The sequence below is a fragment of the Aphis gossypii genome, chromosome 2, assembly GCF_020184175.1.
Source record: "Aphis gossypii isolate Hap1 chromosome 2, ASM2018417v2, whole genome shotgun sequence".
Taxonomy (NCBI): domain Eukaryota; kingdom Metazoa; phylum Arthropoda; class Insecta; order Hemiptera; family Aphididae; genus Aphis; species Aphis gossypii.
Window position 1 is genome coordinate 10190474 of NC_065531.1, and position 27939 is coordinate 10218412.

The 27939-nt window shown below is 27.7% G+C and overlaps 1 long non-coding RNA gene across 5 annotated transcripts in view; it reads right to left on the bottom strand.

Annotated features, from left to right (window-relative positions):
- Positions 1-14573: 14573 nt before the first annotated feature.
- The window catches only part of LOC114130074 (uncharacterized), a 55097-nt gene continuing 41731 nt past the window's right edge, over positions 14574-27939 (bottom strand). For all 5 annotated transcript variants that reach the window (XR_007603901.1, XR_007603900.1, XR_007603899.1 and 2 more), the window contains 2 exons: positions 15104-15199; positions 14574-15037 (listed from right to left, as the gene is read on the bottom strand). This is a non-coding gene — a long non-coding RNA (uncharacterized LOC114130074). The remainder of the gene's footprint in view (positions 15038-15103; positions 15200-27939) is intronic.

Sequence of the window (27939 nt, forward strand, 5' to 3'; positions counted from 1 at the left end):
TTGAAATAATTCATCTATTTCGATATTTTTTTTTTATTGACTCGTTTAATATATATATATTTAATCCACTAACTCTCTCATCCTTATTATTACGATCATTAATATCAAACACACTGTGCAATTATGATAAATATGAAACGCAGTAACTCAAATTTATAACACACATCAGCAAATGACGCTAAATACCATTATAAGTATAATAATAATAATAATAATACTTAATAATATAGTTATATTTATTAAGCTGCGCAGTTGTAACATGCCGAAAACAAATATGTATAATTTGAAGTACGATATATTATTTAACGTATCTCATCCTAGTCCACCGACATTTTCGTTATTAATTTGCGACCAGATATTTTACTATTTACTCAACTATTTGATTGTTCGAACATAAACACAATATACGTATAACTTATTATAGGCCAATGCTAGTCAAATTCTAGTATAAAAACGTATACGCATGCAATATAAAACCACTTTAAAGTCATCTTATAATCGTGTATGTGCGTGTACGCATTCATTAATAATTTCACATTCACATAGAAATATTTATATTATACTGCATATATGGAGATAAATGTCGATTGCCGAGACACCGATCGCGTCGCATTGGACTGCAACCGCGCGTGCATAAATACATATAATATAATATTATTATGCGTGTGTGTGTGCTCGTTCTTACGAAACGAATTGCAATGAAGGTAGTTTTGATTATTATTAATTTTTTTTTTTTTTCTTAACAGTTTGCTAATAAAATTCGTTTGTCGTTGTAGCGACGGCACACCCATTGCCGCTGCGGCCTTTACATCATCGTTACCGAAAGACGAGAGACGGCTCCGCGCGCGTAGGTTTATTGCATTTAATACCAATACGTATTGGATCGATCGGTTCGATTAGATAAATCGGTTTAATATTCATACGGCTTATGTCTGGTCTGCGGTTGTCAGAACCATTATCTCTGGGTAATCGCCAGCCCGAAAAAAAAATACCTCCAGCGCTTTCGTATTATTCTCTCGAGTCCTGTTGCATTATAATAATATTATAAAGTCTCTATAGCTGGCATTGCGTTAGCCGTATACCCATACAAAATATACGTTATAACCTATACATAATCAATCGCTCGAAATACACAAATTATTGCTATTTTTATTATCACGACGGAATCATATACAATAATTTTTATAGTTTATATAAAAAACGTATTATGTATTATAACGACTAATATATAATATACCTACTTTTTATAAACATATTTTATTTATTCTATTATTCCATTCGAAAACTACGATATCGGTCCGTCCTTCCGTACGCGTAAATATTTGTGTTCGCTTTACAATGAAACTTCTAGTATAGATATTATTACTAGGTACATGGACTAGCATTACAACTTTCGTCGAATAATAATTTCTATTACGTCTTGCGTTATATTATATACTTTTTATACGAACATACATTGTCGTATAATGTACATACAATACAGTAAGTCTCTATTGGTTATCGACTATATTGTGTTCATATTATATGTTATATTGTTGTTGAGAAATGCGCACGTGACATAATTTAATATGTAATATATGTTTATAAAATGATTGTTATTTCCACGAAATCCCGATGATCGACGGAAAAAAACAGATTAAAAAAAAAAAAAAAAAATGATCTTTTGAATTGGTATACGTATTTCAACAAAATTCTATATACCTGATACCTGAACCGTTGAATGATTTCAGCACGTAAATATAAGTGGTGCATAGAGAACTGTAGAAAAGAAGATGCTACAACTGAAGTCGCTATAAATAAATCAAAACTCTCGAACCGATCATCGTTCAAAATTATTTAGTTTTTTATTGTTGTGTTTTCTTTACCGAGATGACATGTATAGAAAACTTTATAGTATTACTATCAACACCTAACAGGTATACTAGGTATAGTATATTATATATATTGTTTAAATTAAAATGTGTATAGTACCTATGTTAGATATTTAATGAATTATAGGTATATTTCTCCAGACGAATATAATTCGTTTGAATTAACTTTCAAAACTCTAAAAGTTATTTCAATAAACTATTTTCTGATCAAAGCAAAAAATATTAAAAGAATATTTTATGATTAATATGGTAGTAACTTAATAAAAATTATTTTATTTGACTAAATGCGTAACTTAAAACCATAGTTAAATTTATGCAAAAAATATAAATTATACATCTACAGCAAACATAAAATTGTCATTATTAACATTTTAAAAATCCATTAAACATAAATAATAGTTAAAAAATAATATATTAAGATGATGCCATGGTGATATCTTAAAATAGATACAAACAAAACGATTTTTAAGATCATTGAAATAAATTAATATAAATGTATATAAACATAACGTAATAATTATATTTCAAACATTAAAAAAATACATAATATGATTTTTATACTACATCAATGGTAAGTAATAAGTAGGTAATAGCGAAAACTTTTTAATATTTTATTTTCATTGTTGTAAAATATGATATCTCAAAGCTTAATCAGATTTTTAACTCTCCTGAATAGAAATTAAAAATTAAATATTACCACTGTACACGCATAGTGCATACTGTATTCAACAAATATTTTACATATAATTTCAAATTATTCGAAACACATCGCAGCGTGAAACTAGTTGCATACTTAACGATTATTTTATACTATTTGAGTGCCTACTTACATATTTAACAATTATCTTTACTAATTTTTGTCAGTATCATTTTTCGGCAACAAAATAAATTAATTTGTGAACGCTTATAGAGATGAAAATTAATTTTTATGTGTTGTTCTTTTCCGCTACAGAGGAATAAATTTGAATTTAAATTTGAGTTGAATTTAACTCTAAGGAGGTTATCATTGTTGTTTGATAATTGATGGAATTAATGAGAGTTTCTATTTTTTATTCCTCATTGAAGTAATCATAAAAAATATAAAATAGAGGATAAATGTAAAATAATTAGTTACGAAGTAAAGCCACAGTAGTTACGAATTAAATTGTATAGCAGACGTGTATTTAATAATTAAAGAAACTATATTCATTTTTACTATAAAAAAAAAAAAAGTATAAATACAAGAATATAATTTATCTTGAATAATAATTATCGTATTATTCACTAATTGAAAATAATAAATTATTACATTATACATAATACGTAGTATACCTAATTTGTATCTTACTGAGAATTTGTAAACAGCAGTTCATCTTTTGTTTCAATAATAATTTGTTTACAAAGATATTTCTTAACAATAACACCTATATGTATTATATTGTAATAACAATAAGTCATTCTTCGTGTTAATTGATAAATAACAAAAAATCTAATTTATGAATTGCACAATATTAAACGTTGAAGGTACTACTTTACTATAAATAATGATTATGATTTTGTATATTTCATTCAAATAAATAATTATTGTTGTGAATCGCATATGTACGAGGTCAAAGAAAAATAGGTACCTATAATAATATCATGATGTTCATTAGTATTCTTCTAATGAATTTTTATGTTAATATACAAAAATCAGATCAAGGGTTTTAATTGCATATATGTGAATTTTTTATATATTTATAATATAATGTGTATTGTACGCACATTATGGCTAAAATATAATCTTCGAAATTGCGGAAGAACAAATAGTAATTATGATTTTTAAATTTATTTCAGAATATTTTGTTTATTACATTTTAATTATAGTTTAAGCAAAATCGACGTTTTCAACCAAATCGACGGGTTAAAAAAGTTTCACTATGCTTATCCGTAGAAAAATAACAACACAATTTTACATATTATCATATTAATATTATACGAGTAAATATCACCATATATGAATTTAGTGACCACTGACCATACCTTCAAGAACAATAAAATAATAATAATTTGTTTAATTATACACATACAATATCTGCATAGTGCTTGAAGATATTTTAATATAATTAAAAATATGGTTTTCAGGTTCTTAAAAGTTTAAATATGATTGTAATGTGCTCTAAAAAAAAATCTTAATATATTCTCTTAATCATCATTAAACTGCTAAAATATTGTTTTTTTTTTACTTAAATTAACTAAAAGTTTATACTTGAAATTGTTATTGTTATACAATAAGAAATATGTGTAAGTATAATAATAAATGTTTACATTTAACTTCCTATGAATTTATAATATTTACATATTTTACCATCCATAAATAAATTACACGTCGTGTAATAATATGCCTAAACTTGAAAACAATTATTAAACATATTTTTTTTTTGGTAAATTATTTAAAGCCAGTTAAATAGAAATAATTTAAAAAATAAAACAACTTCCAGTTAAATTACATATATATTAATGAATCATTTCTTTTTTTTTTTCATTTTTTAACTGTGATGATTATTGAATAATATAATATAAATTCTCATGAACAATAATACAATATTTTATTTTCAAATATGGGCTGAATATTGTCTAATATGCTTTTATATACAAAATCATTTTTTCCTATAGATTATGTAAACGAAAATTCTCCTAGATTTTTCACCCTCGTTATACTGTATATAGATATAGTTAATACATATAGGTATGTAAAAATCCAAAAATCCGCTATCTAATTATAGCAATTTTTAGACCGAAGTAGTGTAGAAAACGTTGAATTTATTAACGCGTTTAATGAAAAAAACAATCTGCACATTATACCAGTGATATGTACAGTTATTTTATCTAGAGTGTATTTTATACGATTCCATTCGAGACTGCACGCTATATTAATACGAACACCTTGTTAGGTACCTATTGAATGGGACGAAAATGAGACACGAGTTCCCCCCTACACTATAATACAGAGTGCAACAATTATTTATAAGTACGCTTCAACGGCTTAATAGCCGACAGAGCAATAAAAATTACTTTCACAACTTTGTTAAGACATTTTGACCGTCTATATTTTTCTGCTAGTATTCGTAGTGGTGGACATTTTAATGGTCATCTATATCTATGTATACACTATACTCACTGAACTCACAGATTGCTCGACACCTATACCCCAATTATTTTATAATACAAAATACAATAATGGAAGAATGGCATTAAGATAGAAAAGAGCTCAACATATTATTAGAGTAATCGTTATAACGCGTTCGTAGTGCATGCCTATTCGTGTGATTAAAAAAACTAGTAAATAAAAACATTAGTAAAAATCGAGATCAAAAGTTTTGTCGGTTTAAAAATGTTTTAAAATAATGCCCTTGTAGGTGTATATTTATATGGTTTTTCACTATCCAGTTGAAACATTAAAAGAAATTGTCCTCTCCATAAACATATTTTTAAAAATGTATAAATGATCTATACAGAATTTTTTTTGACTTAGAAGTTAAATCTTATAAACACATTATTGGTTGGTATAGTTTAATATGACAAATTTTTTTTTAACAACTTCTCATTTCTGAATCTAATGTAAATCTATTGTTTTAGTAGAACTTTATTTTTTTTTTAGATTTTCATCTAAAAATGTTGTACTTCTATGATTAACATGATTTTGCGGAGAAATTTTAGTTCATATCTTACTTAGAAACACCTATGAAAAATTTGAAGAAAACATGTGAAAAATGTTAACTATGACAAACTGTGCAGCCACCTCTAGATGTTTGTAATTTGGTTCAACCGTATTTTTCCATAAAATATAATACATATAGGTATGTACATTATACACGATATTTACTAAAATAAATAAATTATTAATAAGTGAGAACATCAAATTATGTTAAATGTTACCATATCTAGATTTAAATAAATAATTAAAACGTTATAATTTATCATATAAATTTAAAATTATATCAATGATTGAGACTAAAAAAATGTTTTTAAATATTTTTATTTTCAGATAATATATTGTAAGTATCTACGTAGATGATAATAATGATAAAAATACTAAATATGGACAATGTTTATCTTGTATATATTTCTTTAAAGGACAACATAATTTTTTTTTAATGTACTCAATGGTATATTTTCCATTAGAATATAGACATTAGACAAGCTTAAAATTAGCTTGAGGTCACTCTTTGCTCGAAAAGGAGTTGATTTATTTAATATATAGTATACACTCATGTACATTCCATGTTGAAATAGTATATTATACAATGTCCAAAAACAAATAGGTAAAGTCAGATATATTTTAATTTTTAATAATAATATTAACAACTTTAGTAGATTAATATGCTAATATTATTTTCATCATACCTTATGGCTTATACCTATACCTATTCATATACAGAACAAAAAAAAAATTATCTTATTAATATTTAACTATTTTTGATGTTGAAATGTATTACATTATTTGTTTTCAAACAACTTGTATGTAAGAAGAATTAGCTTCTTCATACAAAATCTTATAGATAAAAATATAAAATAAATACGATTCAAGATTATTTTTATTGGAAGTTTTGTTAGGTTCAGAGGAAAGTATAAAAAGGAGATTCTAAGAAATGGATTCTAAAGCAGCCCTTCTCAGATACTATAGTTCAAAAAAGTTTTCTCATTTATTTTAGTTCATTTATAAAAATTTAAAATATTATTTACAGTCTCTAATTGTACCAACAATACATTATATTATGTTTATGAAATATCACTTTTTAAGCTTCTATTATTTATAGATGCATGATCGGATTCAGTTTTGTAGAGGTCTCTGAACTTATATTCTTATATAGTGGTCAATATTAAATATTTTTTTTATCTAAAAATACCTAGTTATATAACAACTATACTTTTACTCTTTTTCATATCGTTTATTTTTCTCTAAGCTCGAGTTAACAAAACAATATTTTAACTATATTTAAGAATATGTTATCAATTTTATTTATAGTATTAATTTGTAATTACTTTTTAAGCCATAATGAAAATGTATATTTAATTTTTTCTACTATGAAAAGTGGAATGATATTATAAAAAATAAATAGTAAAACTGTTTTTATTAGCCATAATCTTTAAATATTTCAAACTAAAATTATTATAAATGTACAACTGCCGCATAAATTATAAAATTATATAATTATTCTTAATAACTTTGATATTAAAATAAATGTATTACTTTTACTGAAATTAGAAGAAGAAAATAAATATAATCATTGTTTTCAGTCAATTGAGAGAAAAAAAGTGTGATTGATTGTTAACTTCTAAGTTTCTACTCAAAAGTATTTTTTACTATTATTCGTACCTATTAATATAAACAAAAGTAAAGAATATCATATCATATCAAATTAGTTATTAAAATTTGTTAAAATAAATTTAAATATTTTTATAGTAGATGAAAAAAAATATTTTTGAGAACTTGAGACAGCTTATACAACTTATAAAAGTGTGTGTTATGTAACTATAATTAGGCTTATTTTCACCACTACTAAATTCTACTCTGGATTCACTTATAATTAATAACCATCACAAATCAATACTACTATATATAAATAAATTCGGATACTGAACTCAATTAAGTTATATTTTCCTCCTTCATATAATATTATAATAGACAAACTAGTAAATGTTTTTCTTGAAATTAACTTCTTTATACTTTTCACCAAACATCATTAAATTTAAGTACAAATTAAATATTTACAAGTTCAAGTATATATTATATTTATGTGTTCTAATTTAAAGCTAATTTAATAATTAATAAAACAATTAACGACCAAATTAATTAAATAAAAATCAACAAAACAATATCAGAAAAATCTACTCGAAGGTACTAGTATCAATAAAATAATAAAATGCATTGACCACATGGCTAAATTTTTTCCTTCAATTAAAAGAAGTTTGGTAGTTGGATTTGCTATAGTTGTAAAGTTTGAGTAAAAACAAAGTAAAAGTTGTAAGTTTCTTTAAACAATATTAACTAGGTATTAAAATCTATTATTTATTCTTTATAATTATTTATTTAAATTAATATATTATTATATTATATACCTTCAATTATTATTTAAGTTTGAAATGCTTTAAAATATGAGAAATTATTTTATTGATAATTCATGTGAATTATAAAACATTTTTTTAAAAATATTAAAAACTATACAGTAAATAAAAAAAATAATTTGTTTTATCTTTTTTCGTTTAAAAAATTATTTTTAATATATGCAAACCTTGACCTCAACATTTTACATACAACATAGCATAATAGTATGTAATGTATTTATTTTTTTTTTTTTAATTGCTAATTGATTCAATTTGTAATTATAAACACAATGTAATACTGCAATTTGTAATTTATTAAAAATTATAAATATATTAGCCATTAAGTACAAACAAAGATCTACAGCTTATTTTTATGTCTGTTAATATTGATAATTATATAACATCAGTTAACCGTGCGGAGAATTTTAATTTTAGTAGAACGCTAAACAATACAAAGTATACATTAAATTGTTCGTCCCTCAGATTTTGAATAAAAAAAATTGTTATGTTAATAAATTGTCAATGAAATAAATTATTGTTATCCATAGCGTGCACAGAAAATAGTAAGGGCAACCAATTGACTACTCTAATAGGTTTTTTTAATGCATATTTTAATAATATTATATACGATCAAATATTGAATATTTTGAGTAGAAAAATATCACGAAAAACACATACAACGAAGTAGATGCGAAGTATTGTATACAATAATATTATACATTAGAATAATATATATTTTATGATTTTCATATCTAAAATGTAATATTGGATGTTTTATCTTATTAAATTAATTATTATGTATATCTAGTATATAGTTTATAAGCTATGTATGATCTTGGATTATTAATTCATTTTATCTAGATTATACTATTTTTGATAATAAATATGTAAGTTTGATAATTATTTATTTATGTATAATATATATATTTTTTTGAAGATAAAATAAAGTAGGATTACCCAAGCTGGCCATACTAGTTAGGTTATATATGGTTATATATATGTTATATGGGGTTGGAAAAATGTCAACTTTTTGGGATTAAATGTATGTATAAATCATAAATAAATATGTGACTACACTCTGTCAACAATGTCTGCGCACGCCTATGTGGTCACTGGTCATGCATTAAACTTTTTTATACCATAGCGTTTTCGTAGTTTTATAGTAAAATTATGTTGACATTTTACATGTTGACAGCGACGTAACAAAAAAACATAAAAGGCATAAATTTCATGAAAAATAAAAAATGAAAATGAAGATAAAAATAATCTGACTAGAATTTTTTTAAATTAAATAAAATACAATTTAATATTTATTTGGATTTTGTTAATAGCTCCCGATCCAATTTCCAGAACAGCTGAGTGAATTTTATCGTCTCAGTAGGCAATCAAATAATAAAAAATAAAAATAAACCATATATCTACAAGCTGTTTTTGACAAAACGTCGTATTCTGTGTCTCGTTAAGTTATTAAAAAAGCTTTAAGACCCCTCCTCCCATTACGATAAAGCATACGCGCGGGCTGTGTCACATAAGTGCCACTTAAGTTCGGGTATATTTATATATTATTATATTTCGTTATCTGAGCACCATAAAGTTGAAGCGAAGACGCATTTTTATCTGTCAACTGACGTACCTCACGCATGTGCGTGGTGTATATGCGTGGGGGGTTAAATGTTGTATAGAAATCAAATTGTGTTTCGCTGAAGAATAGTTATATTTATTTTTTATCACAAAGCTCGCAAGATTTCTCTCGTTTTCATACCACAATAATAATAAAATACGATTTTATGATTTTAAATGCATATAACAATGATAATTTTCGGTTGTCGTTCACTGTAACGACTTTTACAGTCATTAATTCAGTGATTGTAAGTTTTTACACGTTATATAGCGCGCTACCGCTAGATATAAATAAACAAAATGTTCACTAGATTCATCGTTATTTTTATGCAAATATAAAGGGTGCTTCATAATTAATAAGCTACTTTAATTAGTGATAACTGTAGTATCTATAATCTACGGTCGAAAAAATAAATCTCAAAAAAAAAAAACTGTAATATTTATAGAGTGCACAAAAACGTGAAATGTATCTATTTTTTACAAAAATCAGTCATACGTACTAGCTTCTTGTTATATCAGTAATATCATCTCAGTATTTTACTATGATGTGAAACCGTTTTTTACATTTAAAATTAATATTATTTATTTTTTTAGGATAAAATAGAAATACTTTATTAATGTTTAAAAAAAGTAGCGTTGTAAGTAGATATATATAGGTATAACTTTTACAATAGAAAATTAAAATATCGAAAACCCATAAACTTTAATCCAAAATCAAGCAAAACGCTGTTTACATTATTCCAAAAAGAGTAGTGCGCTTGCGTGCTATTCAAGCATTGTTACAAATATACTATTTCCAATGAATGAGTATATTAACATCAATATTTTTAATTTATAGGATATCATCTGATTGCGACTTAAAGTGACCTTTTTTTCCTTTTTCCTATTAAAGGCGGTACAAAGAAGGTAAGAAATACTGTTTTGTTTTTGAATTTTGAATTTAAAAAAAAATTATAAATTATAAAAATCAATTTATAACAAAATAATTTTTTTTATTGTTTACCACCATTCATTTATTTGATTGTGTAATTATGTATACTTAATACATTTAATATACTACCTACTGTTTAATTATACTAGGAGTTAAGAATTGATTGTATTATTAATTTTCTTGAATGAAAGTTATTATTAGTGTTATGATGTGTAAAAAAAATTCAATTATACTTTTACCATACTTATATTCTTTTTAAAAAGATACGTTATTTTGAGAACCAGTTGTGTTGCAATTGGAATTCTTATTTTTGAAACTACAAAATATATACAATTTATAAACAAGGTGATTAATAATTATCCAGCGTATGCTCACCTCCATTTTATTTTGCAGCAATTAGTGTATATAAATTATTATTTTATTTATTTTATATATTCTTATAATTATTGAAATTTTTAAATATATTTGTATACAATTTTTCAAATATTTAAATACTTAGATTGATTTTATACAAAATTCAAAAACGTCTAATGACATACACATTTTTTTTTTATTAATGACCAACTTTTGTTACTGCAAATTGTTAATCAGATTATAATTTTGAATATTTTCATTTTATTAAGATTTTTCAATTTTATTTTTAGTTGTTAAAATGTATATACTCAAAAATTACCCTCATCAAGCCTCACTAGGAAATTAAGATTTTATGACAATTTGAAGTACAATATGTTATACTATGTAATTTATTACTAATTATACACGGTAATTTTTACAAGTTACCTATACAATTTTAACAGTTAAATATTGATTAGTAACAACTATAATATCATAAAAATCATCTATTAAATAGATTCTATTTAATAATTTACAGATAAAAGGTAATAATCATTTGAAACAAAATGTGTTGGTCATTGGTTATAGGAAACTCCCGTAAATTGTATAAAAATCTATTTGTAATGTTTGAAGTTATGAGCTTATAAACGATCGGAAAAGTTTATTTTAGAGATCAATTTCACTGAGCATACTGGATTAGATTTTAAAAGCATATCTTTTTATAAAAATATTATCTGCCTGATGTATACGATAAAAATTGAAAAACCTAAGAAAAAGTTATCATGGTATTAATTTTGTTTTTTTTAAATCATAATACAATGTGTCATGTCAAGTAACAACAGTAAATACTTTAAACGACGTAAATACATTAAAAAAAAAATTTAAATATCCACTGGGATAATATTATTAATATTCTATTTTAAATGAATCACCTGCTTGTACGTATTTATATAAAATTATAGTTATCAATCATCAGTAATAGGTTCGTTCATATGACTTCCAGTGCATTATTGTTACAACAATACAATCGTAATTAAATCATTGTTATTATATTTATTGAAATTATTCGTGTTGGTGGCGTAGCGCGTAGTGCTTCGCACCGTTGATTTTCTTTTCTCATACAATTTACTCACTAACCGAAACATCCAATATATATATTATTCTATTACAACTAGGCCGGAATAGTACTTGAAAAGATGTATCGTTTTTTAAAAAGATTTTATTTTTGACATTATTTCTCGCTTCATCGTGTTTTAACGAATCGACACTGAATTATTCAGATATAATCATCTAAACGCGACGGATTAGACGGTGAAACCACTGCGTTATTTTTATTTAATTATTTTCGATTTTCTTATTCGACGGTTTAGCCCGTTAGGTTTTCTCTAGTTTCTCACCATGGAAACAATATTGTCCATCAAAACCCCCTAGGGACGCAGAAACGATATTTTAATTGATAAGGTGTCTTCTAAATGTCCCGCAAATTTCCCCACGTTTCGTGTGAAACCAAAGTCTAGACACGTATATCGAACGAGAAACGTCGTATAAAGGCTATAAAACTAAATCGTTTTGTTGAAAACACCGAACAGTTCATACTACGGTCATTTCGATAATTATGCCAATCATCATAGCGCCGTACTTTAGAAAGTATACGTCGAATACTCGAGTATAATATTATTATAGTTGTGTTAAAATCAGTATTAAAATATTGATTGTGAACCGTTAGGTTAAAAAGTAGGAAGAAAATCTTAACTACAAGTATTTCTACGCTTATAGGAGACGTATCAAATAATTGGTCAAAACTTTTACATCGAACATTAATCTAATCTAACCTCAACCTTTAAAGTTGTTGTATAAAGAGTGCTAATTTTTCTTTAAATCGATTAACTCGACGGAAGTTACGTTTTCCAACAAAAACGGTCGATTATGTGCGCAATGTGTACCTATATATATGTATAAAATATTAGGTATGGTTAGAGTTTAAAACAGTCCTAAATCTCAATCACTGACTGCGGTGAGGTTAGGTTAGGTTAGGCTTTTTACCAGAAAATGTAGACTGCGATGTGTTAGAAGTTATGTAGCCAAAGACGCAAAGAAACAATATACGTACTATACATCGGTACAGCATCATAAGATCCGTCGTAAAATAAAAATCAGATTTTACCACGGAATACATGACCATATACGCATACGATAAATTATTTTGCGCATATTGAAAAAATAGCTCGCTACACCGCACTGAAAAATATTATTGTAGCATTAAATCTACTTGAGTATACACACATAATATATGTGTAACCTATAAGGCCTATGCATATTATATTATGTGTATTGCTTAAATATCTATATCTCTATCTCTACATCGGTCGTTCGCTCGTACCCCTTTAGGGTAGGGTGCCGAGTAAAGGACTTACGGAAATTTACCGAGGAAAACGGGCAAAGGTCGTACACCCTACATGCGTGTAAGCCCGCACGCACGCACGTCACCGCTACAGGCATTGTATATACATATATATATATACACACACACGACGTGCACCACCGAGTCCGTTGCCGGCTAGCTAATCGTCGGCCGAATCCTTCGAGACTTGGGTAGGAAGAGAGTAGTGGCGAATTCGAAACGAGGGCCCTGCACATTCATATCATATATATATTATACGCACACACACACACACACACACACACACACACACCGTGTGCGTACCGTATTTTTCAGTGTGTTCGTGTGTGTTGGCTTGTACACGCACACACATACACACACATATATACGTATGTATAATTATTGATTATTGCCTACGATTTCGCGAAAAAGGGTGCTTTTCGGGTCGCTTTTGGGAGTGGAAGTCGCTAGCGATGGGGAGGTGCAACGCGGGGTGGTGCAATCCGGACCACGGAAGTGGCGGACTGCGCTTGCACGCGACCTCCCGCTCGCCCTTCGGCCGGTGGAGAGGACAGCATTATTTTTACCGCAATGAAAGTCGGTTGTATTAAAATCCCACGGCGGCGGCGGCGACGGCGTGGTAGCAGTGGTAGTACACGCGAGTGATGGACGGGGGAGATATATCGGCGGGGAGACGATATCGGATGCTGCGGCGTAGGGACCGTTGCCGTTGGTAACCGTTTGGACGCAATCATGTGTAAAGCTCGCGCATTTACAATCCGCGCCCGAGTGTGTATATATATATTATTATATACGGTGTGGTGGTGGTCGTCGTCGTCGTATACATTATTTTGCGTCCGGGACGAAATCTCGGGATGGAAAACGGTCCTTTATCCTTTCCTTATATTCTTTCTATTTTCTCCCCACCTAACACCCGCCGCTTATGCTTTCTTATTCCTTTTTTTCGTTTTTCGTTTTTTTTTCCTTTCCACCACACCCGGGAATAAAGAGGAGTTTCCTTTTTATCGGACGGCAATATAACCTCCACTACCCTCTTCCTCAGCACCCGACGGCCAATATATATACACGTTTCTTTTGCCACCGAAGACGGGATTGCTTTTCGATTGGCCCACCATAGCCGACTTTTTTTATTTTTAAGTTTTTGCAACGTGGCTCTCCTCCCACACGATACCCAACCGACTAACCCCATCACCGCATAATATTATATCATATTGTATTATTATACACGCAATATTCCCTTCCATTCAAATCCATAAAATGACTGTATTATGGTATTTGTATGAATATATTATTACATGGTTCGAGTTATAAAGTTATAAAACGGTTGCAGACGTGTACTAACAAACAGTAGTTCATACATGTATTATTATTTTATTATCGTTTTTTGTTTTAACTATAATATATGTTATACAACATTAATTGAGTTGGATTCGTATTATATCGAGTTTATCCACAAAACTATACAATACACTGTTTAATAATCATATTATTCTCCTATACTATGGGTGCTTGTAATAACAAAAGGTCTGAATTTTAGTCTTATATCAACATAACATCATTTTTTTCCTGACTGTATGTGTAGCCGCTTTCTGTTTTATACCTGAAACACTAATCAGCAATATTTTTTTAAAATAATTATAAGATAACAGAAGGTATATTATTAAGACTAGTAAAAGCATATACACATAACTTAGTGTTATAGTTAGAGGTTTATAGTTGATATAAGTCCGTGATAAGAACTAATGTGCCTTCAAAGCTGAACTGCAAACAATAGTAATACGCAGAAAACAAACGGTTCTCAACAATGTTCAAGTGCTGAAAAAAATTACACATATTACTAAAAGTGTTAACAGTCAAACAAATCGTTTTTGGAACAAATACACTGAAGGCAGTTCAACATATCATCATCCTCGTGTATTGATGGGAATATCCAAGAAAGCTCAATGTGATTCGTAATGTATTGCGTTTCCAAAAAACCTGTGAACAACAAACATAATTTTAACCAATGAAACTTATAGATTAAATTTATCCGCAACATTAAAATTGTCTGTTGTGTTTTTATTATAACAAAAAAAATTGAAAAATAAATTTATACAATTCGTATTGGGTTTATCGAGGTTTTTAAAAGGTACATAATATAAAGACTCAACTGAAGATCATTGAAACGAAACCTACATGATTATATGTCTATGAATAATTAATTAGCTGTATACAGTTAGCCCAAATAATAAATGAGTGTATACCATAACATGAAGTTACATAACAATTAATAATAACAGCAATTATTTTTAAGAAAATAATTAAGAAAAATACCTGTATGTGTTTTTCAAAAAACATATTTTTTTTCTAAAATAATATAATTTATTATCACATTGTATCATTTTGTTAATTAACGATTCGGTTTAAAGTAATTGAAATTTTCTACATTATTCATGTATACTAAATGAGTGGATAATATAGTAAATTGAAATACTTAAAAATAAATTATAATTTTTACTTTTATTTACTTAAAATATTTGCACAGTAATATTCATATACATTTTTATTAAATATGGAGTTTAAGAACATTTTTGGATAATTTAATAAAAAAATTTAAATATTAACATATTATGACCTTTTAATATATGTATTTGTTATTTTAAGCAAGTATACAAGTAGTACACCTAATAACGAATTGATATGGTTCTTTCTTATATTTATTAGAGCCCAACATACGTAAATAAAAACGATACCTACTATATTAGTATTAAAATATTTAAAAAAAAATAATGATTTGTTTAAAATGTATAAAATAGTTAATGATTTATAATATTACACGGTGAACCTAAATGTGTGTCTGCACAGTATACCTAGTAAATAACTTAATTGCTATTTGTGTATGTTTAGTTATCAGTCACCTCAAAGTCTAGGGTGCTACTCGACTTCATGGGTAGGTGAGGCAATATTCAAATGAAATATAACACCTGTTTATAAGACGTAGTATACAAATTACAAACAAACCCCCAACAATAGATCAGACGTACTTAGATAAGTTCATTGGTAGAAATTACATTAAAAATTTAAAATACAATAACATATTACATTCTTGGTTCTCTAACTAAATATGACATTTACTATAATACACAGTGGAAATTAATTCACAGATGATATTCAAAACAAAAGAGATAATTATTCCAAAGCGTTAAAATTTGTAAAACAAAGCCTCTTGATCGACTAAACAACAACATACATTGCTGATATCGAAAATGTTATACAAATCCACACATTCTCATATTATATATTGTACTTATTCTATAACTATATAACAAAAGATGCAAGAGAAGCGTATTGAAATAAATACATTATCAATTATATAAGTACGTTATTGTTAAAAGTATAATATAGGTACGTAATTTGTATTATCGTGTTGAAATGCCTATGGAATTCAATACCCAAATAGGCCAAATGATTTGCAGATGGTTTTTATATTACCAAGTTCCAAAAATCAAACAAATAACAAAAACATAACATTATAGATAGAGGATATATGTAAAGATAGGTGGAAATTAAACATCACAATTTGGGCATCGATAGCGGCCACGGTTAACAGTGTTACACGTATAATATATATATATATATTATATATTATGATAAGTAATAATAATATTGTCATTTATTATTATATTGTACTTATTTTAGACAAACGCTTAGATGATATAACTACAAATATGAATAATACTGTCGTGAACGTGTGCGATTGGACACGGGCGCGTGGACGGGAAAAATTTGCATTCCCACGACTGTCAACGGCGACGGACGAGAAAAAATCGCACACACGTCGGTGTATAATAATATATGGACTGACATATAGTTATAATAATAAACGATAATAATAATGACCGACGTCTAACCATGGGCGTAGCGATGTTGGTGGACTGGCGATTTTTTTCCGCAGCCTCGTCCGCCGGTCGCCGCCGTCGTTACGCACCGGTGGGTGGTCCGTCACGTTTCGTTCCGGCACACGGAAATTAACCCGAACAGATCCGATTCGTCATTATCATTACCATCATCACACCCTGTTTATTATTATTATTATTAAATTATATTATATCGACACACACAGATTGTATTCGATTGCTACGAGATATTCTATTTTTTTGTTGTTATTATTATTATTTTTTTTTTTATCGTCCCTCCTTTACCTCACGCGTTTCAACTACTGTACACCGTATAATAAATAATAATCATAATAATATATCGTATTGTGTCGCCGCAGCCATCGACTTCGGTGTCCGTTTATGACGTATTTTCGTCACTGTATACTTCATATAGGTTAAAAATTATTACAGTATATATAATTCGTCTCTGGTTTGGGCTATTACGGTTGTTATTACTATATATTACTTATACATTTATAAATATATATATATATATGTAATGTGTATACATGTATACAATATAAAGTGTTTTCTATAAGTGTATGATCAGCTGATCAGTTATGGCCATTTCCATTTCCTGACCGGATTAATATAATTAAAGTAATTAAACATTATACGTATTGTTCTTACGATGTAAAGGCTTATAGCTATATAGCTATATCGATGTATATGTACTGTGCGTGCATTGGTGTAATTTTTTAAAAATGAAATATTGAAAAAAAATCTTAAAACTAAATAATTATAGAAATACTGAACAAATAAATATATTTTAATATATCTTTACATCGCGTGTATAGGTTTCGATCTTGCTAATACCAATTTATAACATTGGCGTAATATTGAGTAAAATGATGATCAATTTTTGTGAAAAACGTTCATGGTTCCATACACCTAACAGTAAATACAGTTGTTTCTGTATAAACTATTATGTTTAATAACGATATGCTAATAATTTATCTTATTCTTGACTCATATTTAATAAGTTTTAAGCTTTTAACTTTAATACAGACAAAATTAAAGCAATGCAAACTAAAATAACTATTTGCGCAATTTATATAAGAATAATTTGAGTTAACGATCTTAAGTGACTTTAAAACGAATACTCTTCTAATGTATTTCTTTCAAAATTTAAGAACAAAATGTCTTTTAGATACTATATTATTAAAAAGTTCTTCACTAAGTATAAAAATTTGATATAAGTCACTCGTATCTCTTTATCGTAGTATAGTGTTGTATTATTATTATCATACATTTTAAACTTTGAAATAATAAGAAATTTTCAAAATTTCAAAATGATTATAAGCAACACACTTCCAAACTCGTTATAATATTTTCTATCGACAATTGTTGTGGTATATTTTATGTACAATAAGATACATTTTACTAAGAAATTGAAAAATATTTTTTTCAAAGTTTATAAATTATAAGCACACGATTTCAAACCAAAAAATCATTCATAAAAAAGAAATAGCAGCATACTTGACTTTATACTTAATCTAAAATTAAATATTACTATAAATTCTGATTGGATACTAAATAAAATACTAAAATATATATTATAATACTGTAAAAAGCTCTAGGGGATGAATATCCTTCAATAATGATTATCACTTCACTAGTGTTTTGTACGAAATACTATAATTATTAGACTTTCTTCTTATCACCAATAATATCAAATAGTAACTTATGTATGGGATTTATATAATTATACAAAAAACCCAATAAAAACTGCATATTTTTAGTATTTTATGCTTCAACATGCTTTTAACTTTAAATAGTTTAAAATATCTAATTAATATTTAGAACTTTATAGTGTATTGAATTACTATTCAAATAAATAGTAAATCATTTAAATAATTAAACACTCATTGTCTCATTTCCCGATACAAAAAAAATTATTTAGATATTTAACACCTTCTAAATTGTACAAACTTGATCCAATGCGAGTAATGAAATATTTGTCAAATGAGCGGGACCGAATAAGACATGATCGCGAGAATGTTTTTCATCACACCTCGTTTATTGTAATATCAGATTTGTATGTGTCTACATACGATACGTCATAATAAATATCATTATGTTTAATATATAATATAATATAACGACATTATCCCATGCGATGCGGCAGCCCTCCGCGCGCGCGCGGCCGCATCGCTTAAGTATAGGTAGTCACAATCACAAGAGTTAACCAACCTTGACAATCACACCGTGCACGTACTACCCTTTTCAAATTAAGTCACATACCGTGTATAACCTCATTAAAAATTATGACAGGTAAATCAGGTGGCTAGGATAGGTTATCACACGCCGGCGGTGGCAAACCACACGCACACACACACACGCATGGTATTCTGATAACAATGGATACCGAATAAGAGACGTGTATAATAATAATAATATTATTATTTTATATGTATGTGAACGAGCTATTTGTCATTATTACGACAACACTAAGACGTCTATCTCATCATTCTCTCTCTATCTCCGACCCACACTCTCCCCCGTTTCGTTTGTTCCGGCAAACATCATAATATAATAATAATAATAATAATCGTATTGTGTATAATAATATCTACGAATACTGCCGTCATTGTTGAATATAATGATATGTATACACATATTATTATTATTCCATCATATATTATTATATTATATTATATTATTATTGTTATTGGGAATGCTACTTTTTAACGGCCGTAACGCGTCTGGTCCGGAGAGGGTACACTCGCTATATATTTTTACTAAATGCACCCGAGCGATGCGACGACGGATAGTAATGAAGTGCGGTGGAAAACGATCCTTGCCACACACTTCTAATGTTGTCACTATCGGATTGAGTTTTTATCCCTCTACCCCACCGACCAAAAAAAAAAAGCATATCGAAACGGCATAATCATAATAATATAAAGATGATGATAACCTCATTCCGACAGAATTGGAAACGTTTTTATCAATCATAGTTTCCACACGCGTATACACACACATATAACAAATGAACGATAGGAAGGACGAAAACACAACAACGACGACGACGAAAATGAGAGATGGAAGCAAAAAAAGGAAGACCAATTAAATTATAGTCTATTTCGATTTTCTCCTTTATTCAGTCATTATTATTATTATTATTATTTATTAGTAGTACCAGTGGTATTGTTATTTATATGTTTTCAACGGTCACGATTAGGAAACGCGAAAGAATCCAAACGAAAGAGCATTATAATACGATACGTTATTATTAGACACGTGTAATAAATCGGATGGGCAAAAGAAAGAAAAAATGCACTTAAATGTAGATCACGTCCGTTGTATCCGTCCGTGCGTCCATTTTACCGATATTTTTCATCTGGCAATTATCGCTGGGCACACCATTCGGGTTGTCGGCCTGGGTGACTGATCAGCATCCTTAGTCCAGGATTTCAGTGGATCGGAAGTAACTATACATGTAGGTACCAAGTTAATATATATATATATATTTAAAAACTCGACAATAAAATTTAATGGCTGTTTCTGTTTCCTCAAATCCGCAATTACAGTGATTTGCGAATCAATTTTTAATCTAATCTGTTATTCCTGCATTATACTTATATAATACCATCCTTTGCTCGGTTTAAATTTAACCAATATTAATTTAATGTATGGCTAAAAAAAATGTGTCCCCGTTTTGTAATTTAAATAAATTCAATGCACATATATATAGGCAACTAACATTCAATTTTTTTTTATTAACCTTACTCGATAAGTCTAAAATATATAAATATAGCACATAAATAAAAATAATAGAATGATGTTACAAAAATAAAATATTTTTAATACAATTAATAGTTTATAGTTTTAAGTGTAATTCTTTTTAGGAATATATAAATTAAATTATTTGATTACCTATAAAACATCTATTTTAGCTACTTGATAATAATAAGTCACAGGTATAAATATATATATATATAGTATAATATACGTGATATAACATAGGTACAAGGTACTTTCGTCCTTATTCTAGCATCATCATCATTTTCTTCCTTAAATTCGCCAAATCGAGAAAGTCCAGTGAGTAAACGGAAATCCGATACGGATCCACAGTAACGAGTTAAGCAATAATGGCACCCGTTATATTTGAACGCTAAAGTTTATAAGGGGCTAAAGTTTAAAGCTTAAATGTTTCAATCGGTACTTTATTGCTTTGATAAAAATCAAAATATTAGAAAATAAACAGCAGCTACCAAAGTTATACGATAGTATAGGTATCTAAATAACAATTTGTTTCATTGACCTTAGTGACCTTTATGGTTTTGTTTTTTATGGCAAAAAAATGTACAAATATTAAATATTAATTAATCAGAAATTATTTAGCACCAACTAAAAAATAAATATTTTTTTTATCGACATTTAGATTGATAAAATAATTTATCTTCATAAACAATTTTTTATAAATATATAAATATATAAGTTGTAATTTATTTTATATCTTACAATTCTGGAAAAGTTCTTGAAATACAATTAATTATAAGTCATTAGTCATACAATCTAATATTATTGAATACCTAGTAAGAAAAGTTTCTAACTAGTCTAATGACACAAATATTAAGTTGTTCAAAAGATATTTTGTATCTTATAACAATAAAATATAAATTAATTATGTCAATAGTGTATAGTGGGTAAATACTTACATTCATTTTGTAACGAGATTTCGACGATACCATATTATAGTAATTACTCGTAAAGGAATAGTACTATACATACAATGTACAAGGCAACTACTAACACATTGAATTACAAATTTCGAATACACCCTTCATAGGTATAGTTGTAGGTATATAATATATTTATATATAGAAAGACTTAAGCTATATATAATATATATAAAGAACCTTTATTACGTTGTGATAGCATTCGACACATCCGGTCGCCTGCAGTAGTTTTTGCTAATCGGACCCGCCAAAAAGCTCATCGCTCGGCACGTTCCCTTATTTCGAAAAAGATTCCTTCCGGACTACTCCCTCCCCCCTCTCATACACACACGTACACCCTTAACCTCACCCATACGAGTATATACCCGTCTATCCTCTCCGTCTAGTCTACCCTGCTGTTAGTCCTCCACCCCGGACTATTACCAATCCCAGGGTCAGTTATAATTGGAATGATATCTCCGGCCGGACAGGATATATAAGCATCTCTTTCCCTAACACGAAGCCAATCAAAGCGGTAAGACTTTTTTTCTTCACATTATATATATATATATATATATATAAACAAACACACGCACATACGCGACATGACGGTGTCTTTATACCCACGCGTATCTCGTTCGCCTGGACGCATTTCTACTGTCCTCTCATTCAAGAAGTTTTAATAACTATACGCACACATACGCGTATATGGATACGAATATCGACGAACTGGGGTTTCTAAAATGAGATAAATATAATAAAATACTAAACTCTGTAGGAAGGAGAGAAATTCGACAAAAACAATTAAGAAAAAATGTACACTGTGATGGTACCTACATGCTAATGTTTCCAGGTTTCTAAAATTAAACTTAAGAACCTACATTATTACCTTAAAATATTGTTGATATTACAAAGAGTTCAATCTGCTGCTCATATGTATTATATAAAATGTATTTTTATGAATTGATAAATTTAAACAGTAAATTGATTATGTGTTTAAAAAAATAAAAAATATATTTTCACTATTGTGTAATAGTAAGCATAATATAATTAATTTATTAATTATGTGATATCGAAATTCACGGTGACTGATACAACAGCAATATTATTTGTGTTTAATAATTTGTAAATATAATTATAGATTTATAAATAGCGACATAACGTATAAATTTATAGAAGTCCAATTTAACTGGCGGGTAGAAAACAAGTGATTTATGTTTTGATGATTAAATTCGAGCACCAAAAACTCATTTGTGGTGTTGCCGATTGAAAATTATAAACGAAATATCACGGTCCGTATGACCGTATACTATATATATTATTATATTTTTATTCGCGTTGACAGAACTCGTGTTACGTGTCACTCACTATACACACACATATACACTTATACTTATATATATACATGTATGTATATTTGTATATATATATATATATATACATGTATATATATGTATGTATGCACATTTATACATTTATACGCACAAAATCCTCGGGGAGTGGCGGACTGACGAAAGGAGTGGCTTTTGCAGCACAAAAGGGATTTGCGCCCGGCCGAGGGGAACGCAATGCTTTATTCATGCGGCGTATCTGGCCGGGACCTTTGAACTTTTTGCAACGACGACGATCTAAGAATAAATACATATTGAGCGTAAAGAAATTTGTCGGAGTGCGGATGGATAACGGCGCGGGCGACTGCACCCCCTTCGACTGTAACTACGTAACTACGGCGACAGCGGCAATATAGAACTTTTCTTTTATTCATGTTTTTCACCAACAAACCTCATCCCACTTCTCACTATAGTATCCCGCCACTTACACGCGTAGATCGATTTTTTTTTTTTTTGTTATCAGATTTGTCAACGAAGCGAACTCAGAACATTGTGTCACACTATAACCAATATCCAACACTCAACAGTCATCTGCACATGATTCACCAACTATTCTCACAACGCCATGTCAAAAGATCTATCTACAGGGTACATTTAAGTTAAATGTATTATCAGTTGCTAATACTGTAACATTTCAATATGGTTAAATTAATTAATTTATTCAATAGTATTTTCAATATACATGCATACAAAATATATCCAATTTTTACAATTGAATAATATATAAATTATATTTTAAATTTAGACTCTTATTGAAATTCAATGATAAAAATAATCGATTTATAAGAACGATATTTATTTTTTACAATCTTTATTATCAGAAAAATAATTTTCATTTCTTGCATGAAGAGTAATTGATTGTAACGTCATAACACTCATTAGTTTAAATTTTTCTATTATAAAAAAGATTCCTCCTAAACAATAACGTGTATTTTCTGTAAGATTCATCTCAATTAACTAGGTTATATATTCAATAGCATAATTTCAGTTAGGAAGGTAAAAATTAATTGCAAACCAACTTTGTGATTGTTTGATCCCCGAACGGGGTTTCTTTGAGTTACCGAAAATTCGACTTTAGAGGTTCGATTTATCGAGGTTCTGCTGTACATAAAAATAACGAGGCATAAGCATAAATAAATTACAATTGTACATAATATATGTGCTATATAATAATTGTTATAAATGTATCTAATAAAAGTACCTGTTACCTATTATATTTAAATAATTAGGTATTTATTTTTCATTGATAATTTTTTTCTAATTGAGTAATAATATTAAATAATAAATTATAACAATTAAAATAAAGAACTTCAATTTAATCATTTAATGCAATAAAGAAAAAATAGTGGGTATAGTATAAAAATATAAACTGAATTCTTCAGAATATAAATATATGTATATTATACACTCATAATAATTGATAATGCACATAATAATTTTAAATTAAAAAAAAAAAAACAAATCATATTGATATTGATAGAAAAAAATACTAAAATTAATTATTTAAATAGTTTCAGAAATCATTACACACTATAGTAAATTGTAAGATTTATAATAGATTTATTCAAAATCTGATTAATAATTTTAATTTTATATTCGATAAAAGCTTAAAATATTTAAGTATTACTACATGCCTAATTTGTCTATATTAAACCACTATACTAATGATTCGTTGGTAGCAATAATTCTCGTCCATCAATATATTAATGTAAGTTTACTCTTATAAAATTGTTACTTGTATGAGTTAAACTTAAAGGGAATAAATGTTAAGTGTTCAAAGGTGTCTGCGTATACGATCAAACGGCATTTATTCCCTCTATCGCCAAAGGAAAAAAACCCATATCCTTTTCCACTCGTAAACGTTCAAAATAAACCGAAAGGGCGATTATCCCTTATGTATAAAGCTCCTCGGGCTTTTAAACGCTTTGGTATTCCGATCGGTCTTGGTCCGGCTGACAGACCCCAAAAACCGACACGTCATCATATACACATGGACACTGGGTGGGGTCCAGACATTCAAATCCTCTTATTTGGACGTCTCCCTGTTCTTTTCTACATTTTCCTTTCTTCTATGTCTTCACTCTCATACACGTACGTTTCTCCTAGTGACCCTTGGCAGCGGCTAGGGAGCAATTGTTACTGGCCTTGAGGGGTCATCTATTCTGAAAGTTGCAATCCCTAAAGGCTATGTCAATTCGTTTTTTCACATACATTTTTCTTTTTTGTTTGCTTCTGCCGAGCCCTTCTATATCCTTAGGCACCTTTGTCCACCCGCTTTATATGGCTCCCAATATTATTATCATGACTATACTATTATTATTACTATTATTATTATTGTTTCCAGCAAAAAGATTACACCTTCTGGATTTCCCTTTGTTTTACAAGGCCATGACAGTTTTCCACCCGACGTGAATCGAATCCTAAAATTCCATTTGAACAACACTGCAGTCAACCAATGAATGGCACTATCGTGAAAATAATAATCGAATATACGACCGTGAGTTAATTCCCACTATTGTGTAAGACCATCAAACGAACCAAATGGGTCCTTTGAGGGTTTACAAAAAACCCACAGCTTTTGAAAAACACATTATATTGTGTATCAACAATTTGGGTTTAAAATAATTAAAGGATATTTTACTTTATTATTTTAATATAGTTTTATACATTATATGTGATTAAAACAATTAATACTTGAACTAAATAAAAAAAAATTATTAACTATTCGAGTACATATATTTTTTTTAATATTAAGAAGACATAATATATATATATATATATATATATATAAGTTTGTGTGTGTATTGTGTGTGTGTTTACTATAAGATTATCAAATTTTCGATCAGAAAAACCAACTTAATGTTTTAATCTTTCATATTTGAATGAATGGACTAATGTGTTAATAATAATTAGTCTTAAATGTAAGACCTGTTTTAAGATGTTTTAATTTTAAATACATTTTTACATTGGTAACTCGCTTAAAATTTTAAATATCGTGAAAACCCATATAATCGCACGAATACCTAATGTTAGCAATTCGTAAATTTAAATTTTAAAATATATCAATTCACTTTAATAGCTTGTTAGCTTAATACACAATTTTTTCTGTTGTATAATTTATTGAATAAGAAAGTGATAACAAATGCTGATATCATATCCTTTTAGTAGTTATAAATCTTTTAAAAATTATAATTAAAATTTTTGGTACTATAATAAAATCCAATTTATATTATAATAATAGTTTTACTTATACATAATTTGAATTATTTAAAGTCAATAAGTTTAATATACCTACTTATATGCAAAGAACGACTGTGGTTGGTTACAATTTAACCACTAAAAACTTTGAATTTCATATTCCGTTTTATTATTATTATTTTTTTCTTTAATCGTGGTATTTTTATCATTGTTATTGAAAAATATTAAAAAACCAAGATGAAATACTTTATGGGTGGTTAACGTAATTCGTTGACTAATAGTATATCGCATATTCAAGTTTATACGGTGACAAATAAAAATGACACATTTTCCATTATACTTCTCTTTTGGAGCGAGTGTGGCTAACGAAGCGATTAGTTGCCGACAAAAAAAAAAGACACCACAAATTGAAATCTAAAAATCCACTTGTACGTAATAGATATTCCGTTCTCACACAGTTTCGCTTAAATTGGTCGTGAAATATCGGCACACATACACATAACAATCACAAATCATATACAACAGTAATATAATAAGAGCGAAAAAAAATATAAAATATAATAATGGAATAACACGCGTTTTATTCCTATCAATCAGATGCCATTATACACGGATGTATAGTGTAGTCTAATTGAATATAACTGTAACTGTCCAATATTCTAGGTCGTATGCAGTTTAAAATATCAAAATACATTTTTTTTCTTTAATAATAATGTTTCCATCATATCCCCTCCAATAGTTATAACATAAAACATACATCTGAATGTATAAAGTACTTTGAACTACCAATACTGAATGTATAGATTTACAAGAAGCTAGATATATAAAATATTTAACAAGTTTTAAATAATACTAAAAATATTTTTGTTAAATACTCGTAATACTTGTATTAGTATTATAATGTATTTTATATTCCTAATATTAGGATAATATTCCTTATATTATTTTTTTAAAATAATAAACTCGTCATAATAAAGTGTTTGTACCTAATTACATAATTACAAAATAACGACTATATTTATCTACAAAATACCTATTTGTTCACTTATCTAACTCATTTTTCCATAACAGATTTACTCTTTTTCTCTCAAATCCTCTTCATATGAGTTAATAGTTAATTAAATCATATCATTTTTAATTTTAAAATGGCAATCATGGTACTTAATGAACCATTTGGGAATAAACTCATTGAAATATGATATCAGATTTAACAAAAGTGTACCATTTTGTCAATTAACTCGAAATATGTGGTTTGACATTATTGTGAATATTCCGATCAACGATCAACTCTAATAATAAGTTCGCAATTCTCTTTTAATTTTATCATGAGATCTATACTTAAAATTAATAAGTTACAGTCTACAAAATATTACATAATTCAACACCTGATATATACAGTCTATAATATAGTAACTCACTATAGAATATAACTATAATAAATTTAAAATATTTAAATTAATTTAATTCATAGTTAATAATAAATTGGTTAGTTAATTTTAAAAATATTAAAACTTTTTTAATATTATAAATATTATTCAATAATAATT